Source organism: Paralichthys olivaceus, chromosome 6, assembly GCF_024713975.1.
Source record: "Paralichthys olivaceus isolate ysfri-2021 chromosome 6, ASM2471397v2, whole genome shotgun sequence".
Classification (NCBI taxonomy): domain Eukaryota; kingdom Metazoa; phylum Chordata; class Actinopteri; order Pleuronectiformes; family Paralichthyidae; genus Paralichthys; species Paralichthys olivaceus.
Window position 1 is genome coordinate 4,958,287 of NC_091098.1, and position 12,471 is coordinate 4,970,757.

General features: G+C 42.4%; 1 protein-coding gene across 4 annotated transcripts in view; it reads left to right on the forward strand.

Annotated features, from left to right (window-relative positions):
• Window positions 1-2,963: 2,963 nt before the first annotated feature.
• Window positions 2,964-12,471, forward strand: part of snphb (syntaphilin b) — a 30,333-nt gene continuing 20,825 nt past the window's right edge. For all 4 annotated transcript variants that reach the window (XM_069526917.1, XM_069526918.1, XM_020088984.2 and 1 more), the window contains exon 1: window positions 2,964-3,210. The gene's annotated coding sequence lies outside the window, so the exon portion shown is untranslated. The remainder of the gene's footprint in view (window positions 3,211-12,471) is intronic.

A 12,471-nucleotide genomic window follows, 5' to 3' on the forward strand; every position in this document is an offset into this window, starting at 1 on the left:
GATGAAAAATCAGGTCGTTAACAGAACAAATAACAAATCTGAATTCTTCCAGATTGTTTGTCAAGCTGTAAAAGTTGTGGTACATCACAGTTTGCATAGTTTTCTATTTTGCTGTTTGTACTGGTGTAGATTGCCATTTTGGATTGACCTACAACAAAGTATAACAGTCGACCTTTAACTTTCTGTTTTTTATGCATTTGTGACCAAGGATGAACACCTGCACAGAAAATGTTTTCCCAAACCTCCTGAATATTTTCTGCAGCAGCTGAAACAGAGGAACCAGTCTGCCACAGTCTAGGAAACAGTGACAGATGGTTTCTCTCTCTGAGCAGAACGAGCATCCATCACTGACATTGGGGTTTATCACAGCTACAAAAGCATTTACAGCTCTAATACCATGCAGGATTCTCCACTGCGTCTCCAACTCTTTAGTCACTGGTAGTTTGTAGATTTCTCTCAGGCTGGACCCCACTGTGAAGGCCTAGGTGGGTTCTCCAGGGAGTGTCAGCTCGACCATTGAGTTTTTTTTGTTGATTTTGACCAGCAGTTTGTACATTCTTTACTTCCAGGACATTGAAACTGTTTCTTCGGGCCCCACTGGATTTCAACAGCTGACCAGTACAGGTTTTGAAAACAGGAACAAGAGTCAGTGCAGGGAAAGGATCATCAGCATTTGGCTGACAGTGTCCATTACAGAATGTGTTTACCGAGAAAAGTTCTGTTTGTATCAGCTCAAACTTCCAAAAGTTGAGCTGGTGATTTATTTGTCTGATGGATCGAACTCCCAAACAAGAGGCCAGCTCTGCAGCATTTGTCAACCGAGGTCCACATACTTCCACCACGTGTCTGAGGGTAACTTACAACCCCTGCCGAGCAAAGCAGCCGCTGCATGGAGGGTCCTGCTGCTCGCTCTGCGTTGAGACGGGTGCTGAAAACAATGGGCTCTTTTAAAAGCCACGTCAGGGAAACACAGTCTTTTTGTCTCTGTTTGAGGAACATCGCCCACACAATCAACAATCCTTGGTAAAATTTTAGAAGATGAGACAGTTTGTGAGAATGATCACCTGCATTCTGGACAGCAGGTTTGCAGGAGGGTCTGTGCACAACAGCCAGTGCCACAACATGGAGGACACAAGGTTGTTGATGATCAAGAGCCGACCTTTAAAAGATAGTTTTGGTAAAATCCATTTCCACTTTTTCAGTTTTCCTTCAACATTTTCTTAAATGCCATCCCAGTTTTGAAAAGAAACTTATCACCAAGAGGAACCCCAAGATTTCTAAAGCCTCCTCTTTTCCACACGATTCCTATAGGTAAAACCAACTTGTTGATCAGTCCTTCACCTACTGCTAAGGCTTCGCTTTTATTCTAGTTCACTTTAGCAGAGGTGAGTTCACTAAAATTAGAACACTTAGAATGTTGATGTCATGTTGGTTTTTTACAAGAAAAATAGCATCGTAGGCATATGCAGATAATTTAAAACAGTTTCCATACCCAGGTGAAGATAGCCCAGACAAACGTGACCTTAGTTTATGTAAAAAAGGCTCAATGGCCAGAAAAAGAGCAACCCTGTCTGATTCCCCTCTGAACACTGAAAGGAACATTTAAACCACCGTTAATCTTAAGTACACTCTCAATGTTAGTTAACAAGACCTGGATCTTGACTATGAGACCAGAGCTGAACCCAAACACTTGCATCGTGTGCCACAAGTACCAGTGTTCAACTCGGTCAAAAGCCTTTTCTTGATCTAGAGAAATGAGACCAAGCTCATGACCAAAAGAAACAGAGGGGTCCAAAATGTCCCGGATTAGAGTAATGTTGTCAGATATCAACCTGCTGGGTACATAGTATTTTTGGTCACTTTCTTTAGTCTTTAGACAGCAGTTTGTAATCTCTGCATAGTGAAGACACGGGACGCCAGTTCTTAATGTCCTGCAGGCCTCTTTTCTTTGGAGGAAAGGTAAGAACAGCTCTCCTGCAGTTCAGGGGCAACCCCCGCTTACTCAGGCTGTCTCTGAGAACAACCAACACGTCTTCACCAATGACCGGCCAGAGAGTCTTGCAAAAATCTGTCGGGAGACCATCTATCCCAGGAACCTTCCCGCTCTGCATGCTCTGCAGGGCCTCCTGCAGCTCCTGAGCAGAGAGCAGCGCCTCCAGCTCTGCATTATTCTCCTCAGAGACTTTAGGAAGGCCTCATAGAAGGACCGCGTTGGTTCATTCTGGAACTCTGTTTTGTAGAGTTCCTGATAAAAGGTAAGGGCACACTGACAAATTTCGGCTGCCTCCTGCAGCAGCTTCCCAGTGTTGGACCGCAGAGAGTGTATCAGGGTTTTTTGTGTTTCCTCTGACTGAGAGGAGTAATACTGTGGTTCTTTCTTTGAAACCTTATTAGTATTTTCAGTATTCAGTTTCAGTTTTCTTCCTTTCCAGACAACTTCATCAACTCATCATCCATCACACATTCTTTATCTATACAAACTCACTCAAACTCACCATCATACCTTTTTCCATATAACCCTACTGCACTCCCAGAATTCAGGCTTACTTGTTGTCACTAAAGTCTCCAAAAGTAGAGCTAGAGCCAGAGCTTTCAGCATACAGCTCCTCTCCTGTGGAATCATCTACCAGTTTTAGTTTGGTGGCACCCCCCAAGAGTTGATTTAAAACTTTCCTTTTTGATAGAACTGAAATAGTTATAATTATATATCATTATATTATTTTTTTTAAATCAGAGCTGGTTCAGGTTCCACAGTGCAGGCCTACACAGGTCACCTGATGAGTGTGTACAAAGACTTTGAGTAATTATAACAATAAAATGAACCAACATTAAAATGCACATTGTTTGTGAAGCTGCTGAATCACAGTGTTCTTGTGAGTGAGGAGCTGTATGGGCCTGAGGCTTTAACAAATGAAGTGGAGTTTCCCTTTAAAAGAAAAGCACGACGTAACGTGACGCACATGCTTCCGTCCACATCCCCTTGTGCCTCTCCTCCTCACGCAGCAACCATCCTCCTCCACCTCCAGCGTCCCCAGCCTCTCCCCTCTCCTCTCCGCCCCTTCTCTCCCCCTCCTCCCCGGGCGTGTGCTCCTGGATCACGGCTCCATCCAGCGGAGCATCCCGGTGAAGAAGCGCAGCGGGGAGACGGTGAAAAGCGAAGCGATGGAGCTACGACAGGAGTGAGAGCCACACGCAGGACAGCGGGCACAGGTAAGGCCAGGGCGCGCGTTGAAATCACCAGTGTCCGCTGCAAAGCTGTCATTTTACAGAGGATGCTGCTGTGGAGTGAGACGTGTAGCGTGCATTAATGATAACCCATGAGTTGAGTATCCTGCGGGAAATGTGTGGAGCATTGCCGTGCGTGTTTCCCATGGCTCAGACTATTTCCTGCAGCGTCTGTTTATTTTGATGCAGCTGATCGAGGGATGCTGCGCACTGCGCTCCTCCAGATGTTTGCGCGTGTTGTCATCCTGTGCGCCCGTGTTCAAGCGCGTAACCTCCTCCAGGGCCTGTGCGTGTCAGAGCCATGTTTGCACCGGAGCAATAACAGGCAGTGTGTTCGTAGTAGTATTCTCTGGTAGATGTCGGTGGCTGGAGAGAGAGCTCCCTGTGTCTTGGAGCCAAAGTAAGTGTCATCCATGTTTGCAGGCAGTGAAGTCGTGACAGGTTGGCCGCCGCTGCAGTTTGACCTTGCAGCATTTCTGTTTTTCAGGAAGGTCTCTGTCCCACCTGACAGAAAACAGAGGTACACCTCTTTTCTCCATGACTGTCAATGTGAACAAGTCACTCTAATCATATCAAAGCTTGATCCAGTTTGGCTGTGTGGGGTTAGGCCAGTGTTCATTGAATTGACTATTTCAGTTCCATGTAGTTATAGAATAAAAGCCTGGCAGTGCATTTTTTAATGAATGAATGACTGGATACAGTGTAAGAACTGAATGTGGCTCTGACTCTGTCAGATCTTCTTGAATAACCTTGACACAAAAACACAGGGTATATTTTAAACAGCTAATGACAACCGATGGTCCTACAGTCTACTTCTCTATGCTTCCAAAATGCTTATCGTCAGAATTAGGCATCAGAGATAGTCTGTTGTAGACCATATACAAGCAAGCATCTGCAAATGAATACATATTATTTTGGGTGGAGAGAATGGTTTGATGGGAACAGACAAGAGACAACATAGGAGCCATAGTCATTTAGTTTTTCCTTGATCATTTTGGAGCTTTTCTTTGTCTGTTGGTCTCTGTGTAGTTGTTTTAAGTCTCTTTGTGAAAGAGAGTGTTTGTTGTTTCTATTCATTTTTTTCTAAGTCTCTATTAAGTAGTTCCCCGTGGTCCTGCACTCGTAGTCCTGTGCTGTAATCCATGCTTTTTATCTATAAGTTATTATACGCTGTGTAGTGTGTGGATGCAGGGAAAGAAAGCAAAACAAGTGTGGAGCTCGGTGTTGTTTACTGTCCTTTGGTGCAGGTCACTCTTGTCCTTTGCAGCATGGCCATCTTGTCGGCAGCAGGTTCCTCCATCCTGCCCCTCAGCATTCACAACCAATGGCAGCTCTCCTACTCACACTCCTCTCAAGTGGTGGACTGACCGTCACCATGGTGACTTGGCATTCATCTGCACAGCATGGTGTTTGATTAGATGCGCCCATGCAGGGAAAATCTCTAATTCAACCCTTCTTTTTTCCTGCAACAATTACCATCACAAACTACAATTGACCCTTAAGGGTGCAACACCATTGCGGTAGTGTCACATATGATCCAGTAAATTTCAGGTCTCTGTCTGTGCAAATTGTTCAAAAATGCATGTACCCATGCAGTCTCCTCTGGATTTGTGTATTGCTCAGCACACCATGGCTGCAATCGCTGCCAGGGAGGAGCATCATTCCCATCTAAGTGGTTTTATCTGAATGAGAGGCAACACGGGTCACTGTTTAACTCAGTTGTTTGCACAATGTTAAATTAGAGAGGATGTTACCTCAAAGCAGAGCAGCTGTGGCTTGGAACAGGGCATGTGTGTGCAAGCTAAATGAGATTGGATTTGTCACCTTTTAAAGACCATCAATGTCTACTCAGGATTCCTGGACAGGACTGAAAAGGTAATTTAAAGGTTGATGTTCTGCTCTCAGACTGTTGTGTTTGAAGAATTTGTCAAAGCCTGAGCAGTTGAAACTATATTTTACTTGTACCTTTCTCGTAGGGGTGCTCTAATATTACATACAAACAGTACAAGAAAAGTTGTGTCTATGTTTTCAAAAATGCCTTCCCAGAAAATTGCAATAACCTGTGAGAAAACAGATACTTTGGTCTCTTGGATGGAGCTGAAACAAGCTGTAAATATAACAGACACATTATCACCTTAATGTTAATATGAGAACTTGGAAGAAAAACCTTTCCTTCACACACATCCAGCAGATGTCGGGCAACATCAGCATGACCACTCAAGGCTCTGTTTTGGTGCTGGCATGATTGTCATAACAACCAACAACCAATCACAGTCTCCCAGACACACAACATATCCAGCATATCACAGGTACATACCAACAAACAACCAACTCACATTCACACTTATAAACATATTTAGAGTCTCTAATTAAGCTAACCCCAATCTGCACGTTTTATAATAATATAAGCACCTTTGTATGGTTTATTTGTGACTCTTAAAGGGGCATTAATAAATATCTTTAAATTATTACAGTTAAACAAATGATTTGTAACATGACTATTATTCCTCTCAGCTCGAGAGTCTATCATTTTAGTGTCTGTGTGCTTTACTTGACTGTTTTGGTTTTACAGTCCACAGCTTCACTGTTTTGGAACAAATCAAATAGTGAGTGAATATGATGCCCTCTCCGCACTAAAGCAGATAATTTACAAAAGGCCAAATGGCATTTTTGAGTCACTAAAACAGGGAATTTTGCAAATGCCTTCTAAAGTGCAGATTTGCAAAAAACTAGTTTCCATGCATGTGTGTGTGCATGTAAAAGGAGTATTTGGAAACAATGATATCACTGCTTTGTGTAATGAGCCTGTGCCAGAAACACCAACAACACTGGCGGTAAATGGGCGGTTTCTCTGATTGGTTTGCACTGCCAGGTCTCGGTTAAGTTTGCAGCAAAATTTTGCATTATTGCACCAACATTCTCAGTCTCCAATGTTATTTGGACCACAGTGTTCTTCTTTGACGGATCATCGATGTAGACTTCATCACCACCTACTAGCATAGCATGTTTTAGCGTTTTCAGTCTTTTTTTAAATGAAGGGGGGAAAAATACCGTGCCATTCAAAAATATCCATTCAAAAATATATCTACATTATTTAAACAAGGCATGAGGCCAGTGGCCATAAACACAACTTCAAATTCTATTGCTGTTCAATGTCTATTGGATGTGCACATAGGCAACATATCTTTGCTATATCATCATGAGGATATGGTTTTACTTTCAGCATGAACATGTCTTCATCCTGAATGGAGCCTGATGAGGAGGAGAGTAATGGGTGTTGCCCCCTGTCTCCTCCCACATGGCATTAATGTGATTGCAAACATTGATTTCCTGTTTTTATCAATGCTTTGATAAAAAATAGTTCACACAAGGCTCTAGCATGATCTCTTAGGCTGCTCAGTCGCACTTTTAACCGCTACTGCTTGTCTCACTAATGACAAACTCATGACTGAAGATATTTTGAGGTTTTGGCCTAATTAAGCTCAGATAGGAGGTTCCAAGATGGCTCACATTAAAGAGCTGCAGTGCCTCTGCAGTCAAACCAATGTCATGTACTTTACCCACAACTTGCTTCCAAATGAGGGTTAATTCCTGTGTGTGTGTGTGTGTGTGTGTGTGTGTGTGTGTGTGTGTGTGTGTGTGTGTGTGTGTGTGCGCGCGCTGTGTTGACTGTTGGCATAGTAGTTGTTATTGCTGTGCTCTGCTGGATCTTAGCTCAGCAGCTCTGCATCTGCTGCAGCATGAGGATGACTCTGCAGGATTGGTCTGATCTGTGTGCACGGCCAAAAACCAAAAGTCATTGTTTGGGCTTTTGTGCTTAACATTATTTCCAACCTGCATTTACAGAGGATGGCTGTGAGTATGTTCTGGACTGTGTGGACGCTTCATGCCGGGACTTAATGCATGTCCACGGAGCAGTCGAGGCTCGTGTAGTTTTTTATTACGCTACTATCCAGCCTACTCAAGTGCTTCATGGTTTCCATTAGAAATGAAGCTGCTTTGGTGGCTTTTAAAATAATTGATATTCCACAGCTCAAATAGCCTTCACTGCAGTGTACATGTACCAGCATGCACTGCACATCAACTGCTCAAAATCAAACAGTTAGAGTCGCCCAGTTTATGTTCCTTATCTTATGAGGAAGCTGGAAAGCATCCCGCTCACTTGGGTGAGAAAACACACGTTCCCTTTACTGTGTACAGCAAATATTGGAATTTTGTTTTTTTATTATGCTGTGCTTCTATTTTGGTTAAAATTACACCTCTGTCTTTGGGGTCTACTTCCTAATCATGTGTTGCTTATGAAGAATTTTATTCTATGAGCCGGCTCCGCTTCTCCGACGGAAGCCTTGCTGCTGTCACACACTGGCAGCTGGACTTGACTAAACAGCTGGTTCATGCCTTGAAGAAAGGCTCTGACTTACAGATTGAAAAATGTTTGCACTAATCTTGAGTGTGTACATGCCTCTTTCCCCTCAGGCTGAGTAAATGACTATTGAGTTCATTATAAGTGCACGAAAGAGGCACCGATTGCTGCATAAACCAACACATTAATACTAATAATCATGTCCAACTTGAATATATGAGAAAAGTGTCAGAATGTGAGACGTCACACAGGCTAAACCAATAAAAGAAGCAAATACACATTTTCAAATGATTCTAAGAGTCAGCTGTGCACATGTACAAATCAAAGGTCATAATATCGCTAAATGTGAGTTGATTATAAAAGTCAACAGTGAATGCAGAGCAGTTTGTGAGCTAAAACTGACTGAGCAGAGACAAATGTAGTAGCTTATTTGAAAGAACCAGAATTCCAATCACGACTACTTCTGGGCAGCAGGTTTTCATGGAGACAGGTGTGTGCACCCTGATGTCATGTTTATATCACTGCCTGATCTTAGCGTCATTAGATCCGCTCACAGGTTTGCGTATTCACAGATGCCGACCAGAAATGTCCGACTCTGTATGGGATGCATTTCAAGGGGATGTCTGCATGACGTGATATTAAGTGTGTGTGGAAATACACGTCTCCGCCGGGGTCTCCCCACGGCAGCCAGAGATGAACAACTCACTCTTTAGCATTTCGACTCGTTTTTATTCTTCATCACAGTGTACTAGTAGTACTAGAAGAAGAGAAGCAGTCTGATGGAACATTGCTCTGATTAGTGTTAGTAAAAGATCCTTGATCACATATTTATAAGGTCTGAGTTTGCGGTCACGAAAATGAAGGATGGCTGAATGAAAGCTCAGGGTCCTGTCACTGTGCATGCTGGCTCACTTGATGTAGACCAGGGGTCTCAAACTCAATTTACCTGGGGGCCGCTGGAGGTAGAGTCTCAATGAGGCTATCGAGTACTTGGCTATCAAGTACTCCACAAAAAATTTTGTCGCCTCAGTAGACATGTTTCACATAAAATTAACTTGACTTGATAAGGAGCAGTTTGTAGGTATTACTGGTCACACAGGCAGCCTGCATGAATGTAAAATATTGATTAGGCAAACATGGTGTTTCGTTTATTTTTTGAACATTTATTTAAATTAAATACTTCAGATCTGAATTTGACAATGCATCCTTGTTCATATTTCACCTTAGATTTAAAAAAAATGCAAATCATTCTCTTCCACACATCAAAACCAATCAGATAAACTCAAAAGTGCACTGTCATAAAATTGAAACACTATTTTAGCATAACTCATTAGATATATATATATATATAAATATCATGATGATTGAACATCATCATTCAAATTATTCAACAAAACAATATGTAACAAAACAATTTGACAGTGACATACTCTGTCACTGTTATCTTGTGTTGTGTTCAGCTGTTAAGTGTCGTTGTTGCTGAAGCACTGTTTTTTCCCACATCATTGAACGTGTCAGAGGCACATGGCCGTTTGGACCAGTGGTAGGGGTGGGATGGCATGGCTGGGTCCCCATTGGCCAGTTGTCAGCAGGTTGGGGCGTGAATGACAAATGGATTCTGCTAATTCACTTTGGCTAACTTGACAACAAACGCCACCGGAAGCTGTCAGGGCACTAACACTAAACTTTGATGTCGAGTAGGGGGCCAAGAAATTGGCCTGCCAGTTTGAGACCCCTGATCTCTGTTGTGAAAAAAGCCCATTCATAAATAGGTTGTTTTATCTGAGAATCAACAGCCGAAATCCAGTGCGTCACCAGATTGTACATTTTATTTCATCTTTTCTTATTTTGTGAGATTATTAAAATATTGCATGTATCATATGTTATCTTCTGCAATTGTTGAATGAAAATTAAATAATAATGTTATCATTTCATTTTTCAATTTTTTGTGACTCCTCTTTGTGCCATCGTGCCAGCAATGGCCAGTGGCCAGAGGCATTATGTTTTCGGGTTGTCAGGTCATCCCAACGTCCGTTCGTCCCTTTCTCGCGAACACGATATCTCAAGAACTACTTGAGGGAATGTCTTCAAATTTGATACTAACATTCACTTGGACTCAAAGATTAATTTATTAGATTTTGGTGCCTGGAGGTCAGAGGTCAAGGTCACAGTGACCTCACATCCATATGAATGTAATATATTAGGACTGCCCGTTGGGAATTTCATTACATCTGTTAGAATTCTACATACATCTGGCCTCTTAAATGTGATATCTCAAAACTATCCGAGATAATTTCTTTTTTTGATCAGTTGTCACTTGGATTCATACATACTTCTATGTACATCAAAACTACACTGGCTGGCGGAGGCATACAACCAAAGTGCGGTAATTCTAGTTTTCTTTTCAATTTATGTAGACTACAAGGACCAAACCTGACTACATGAACTGGCAAACACAATCGCTGCAAGTATTTACAGGAGAAGCACAAATGAAGGGTAACACTGTCGTGTTTCCCTGACAGCATGCTAATAGAAGCTGCTGACTGTGCAGTCTGTCCAGATAAAAGAATGAATCATCATCTCTGCAGACAGAGACACTTAGACTCTGAGAGATGCAGCTCTGCATCCAACTCACGGATGTATTATTAAAGGACCTTCTCAACTTATGGAGTTGAAACATGGGACATGGCGTACAGGAATGGAACAGCTAGCAGGTGACCTGACTAACAGACCAGGGCAGCACAAGATCTATGTATAATGTTTATAGTGTGGGGTCGTTCCTGAAGAGATCATTATTATTGTTGTGTTGTGTTTACAAATGCAGAGTTGGACATATAGAGTAGAATAGAGATTGGGTAGTTTTTGGGTTCAACAGTTTTCATAATTTACAATAAACCAAAAGGCCTAGTTGCAGTTTTCAAACACTTCATTGTATTTCAATTCACTACAAAACAAAGTATTATTTTACTACTTAGTCTTGGGACAAATTTCTAATAAAATCAGTTACGAAAAAGAAACTCCTTTAGTGAAGCACAACGCAAGTCTTGAGTTGCATGCTGGGAAATGTAGTAATGGTATTGAACAGACCTTCCTCACTGTCACGAATGACACTTGTTTTGTTGTTGTGACAGGACATTTTAATTTTATTATGCACATTATGTAAACTTCTGCTGCTCAAGGTTTTTAAGTTAAAACAGCCACAGATGAAGTTTGGTGACATCATAAAGTAGCATGAGATAACTTAATTAAATGTATTTATTTACTATACTGTTACTATACAAGCAACCCCAGTGAGAGAGGATATATGCAGCATCTTAAAACCCAACATCTTAACAACTGCTAGCTCAGTTTACTAATGTCTCATACAACATGGAAGCTTCTGTCAGGCACCACAGCAGCAATAACGAGATGATCAGGCACATGGCTCAATACATGATCAGGCACATGGCAGGAAGGGATCGGTAATAACACCAGAGGAGCACCAGCTACTGGTTGACAGAGCAATCATACGAGACTACAGCTGTAATATATAGAGAAATTAAACAAAAGTTATAAATAAACTAAAGTTTAAATTGTGTTTTAAGAGATAATAACATCATGCACCATGTGACCTCACAGCCCAGCTAATAGGGTTTGTTATCAGTGACTGTTTCTCACATGTCCTATGGCTCCTCTGTCGTGTGCGAGTGGTGACAGCTAATGTCAGCTCCTGTAGGACATGATGACAGGGCACCATGACTTAGCACATTGTTGATCTCTGTTAATACAGACAGGAGGTAAAAAAAAATCCCTGTCACTGATAAGACTCGACACAACACAAACACACACTCATTGTTGAATGGGTCTCTGTTGCTAACAGCAGTGAATCAGTGTCGCAGACCCCGCGGCTGTCTTCCAGTCCCAGATCCCAGTTGGGACTACACAGGTACATCAAGGACTGTAGAGCGGAGCTGCTGTGAGTCACACTTTCCTTTTACACACATGCACAGCTCCTCCCTTCCACACGACCCGATGACACTGCAGTCTGCTCAGTCAGGACGACGAGGGGAACTAACTCTCTGTTGTACATTCTGTGCTCTCAGTTCAACTTGTGTCACTGTCAGCATCATCACCACCAGTATTTGTGTATTCTCATGCATGAAAACAGACCTGCACCAACACTATCTGTTTTGTATGAACTAAGATTAGTCAAGGCCACTTTGATCCTACATGACAAGGACACACTGTCTTTCATAAGAGAAACCGCAGCATCTATGCTGCAGACACAAGGGAACAATGGCCCTGTGTGAGTGTATGCGTGTGTGTGTGTGTGTGTGTCTTTTAAACGTTTCCGACACGTGCCACCTCCTCCTCCTTCCTTCATCTCATTGGCTCCTCTCTCTCTTCCCTGCCTTCTTCTTTACACACAAACACACACACACACACACACACACACACCCTCTCAGTGAATCTCATCCATTCGTGTCGTTGTGTCAGCACAGCAGCTGTGTATGTGTGTGTGGCCCTCAGTCAGGCCGTCTGTGGCTGAGGGCCGAGTTACATAACTTAATAAATCCTGTATGATGTGCTGTCATGTGGTTTGATCTGTTGCGACAGCAGCCAGAGATGGAGAGCAGCTGCCTTCGTGGGCCCACATTAAACTGAGTAAGATTTCATTAAGAAAATTGAAAATAGAGAAAAGTCTGTTTTTAGTCACACTGCCTTGATTCATGATGATTGTTATAGCTCCTTATTACAGACAGAGTGATAATCAATTCAAATGAAAAGGCCAATTAAAACAGGCTGGAGGCATTATCTCTGTTTACTGCAGGTCTAACCAGGTTGAAAACACATGGAAGCACAAAATGTGCAGCACCTAAACTGGCCTGAAGTGTGTTCGTGTG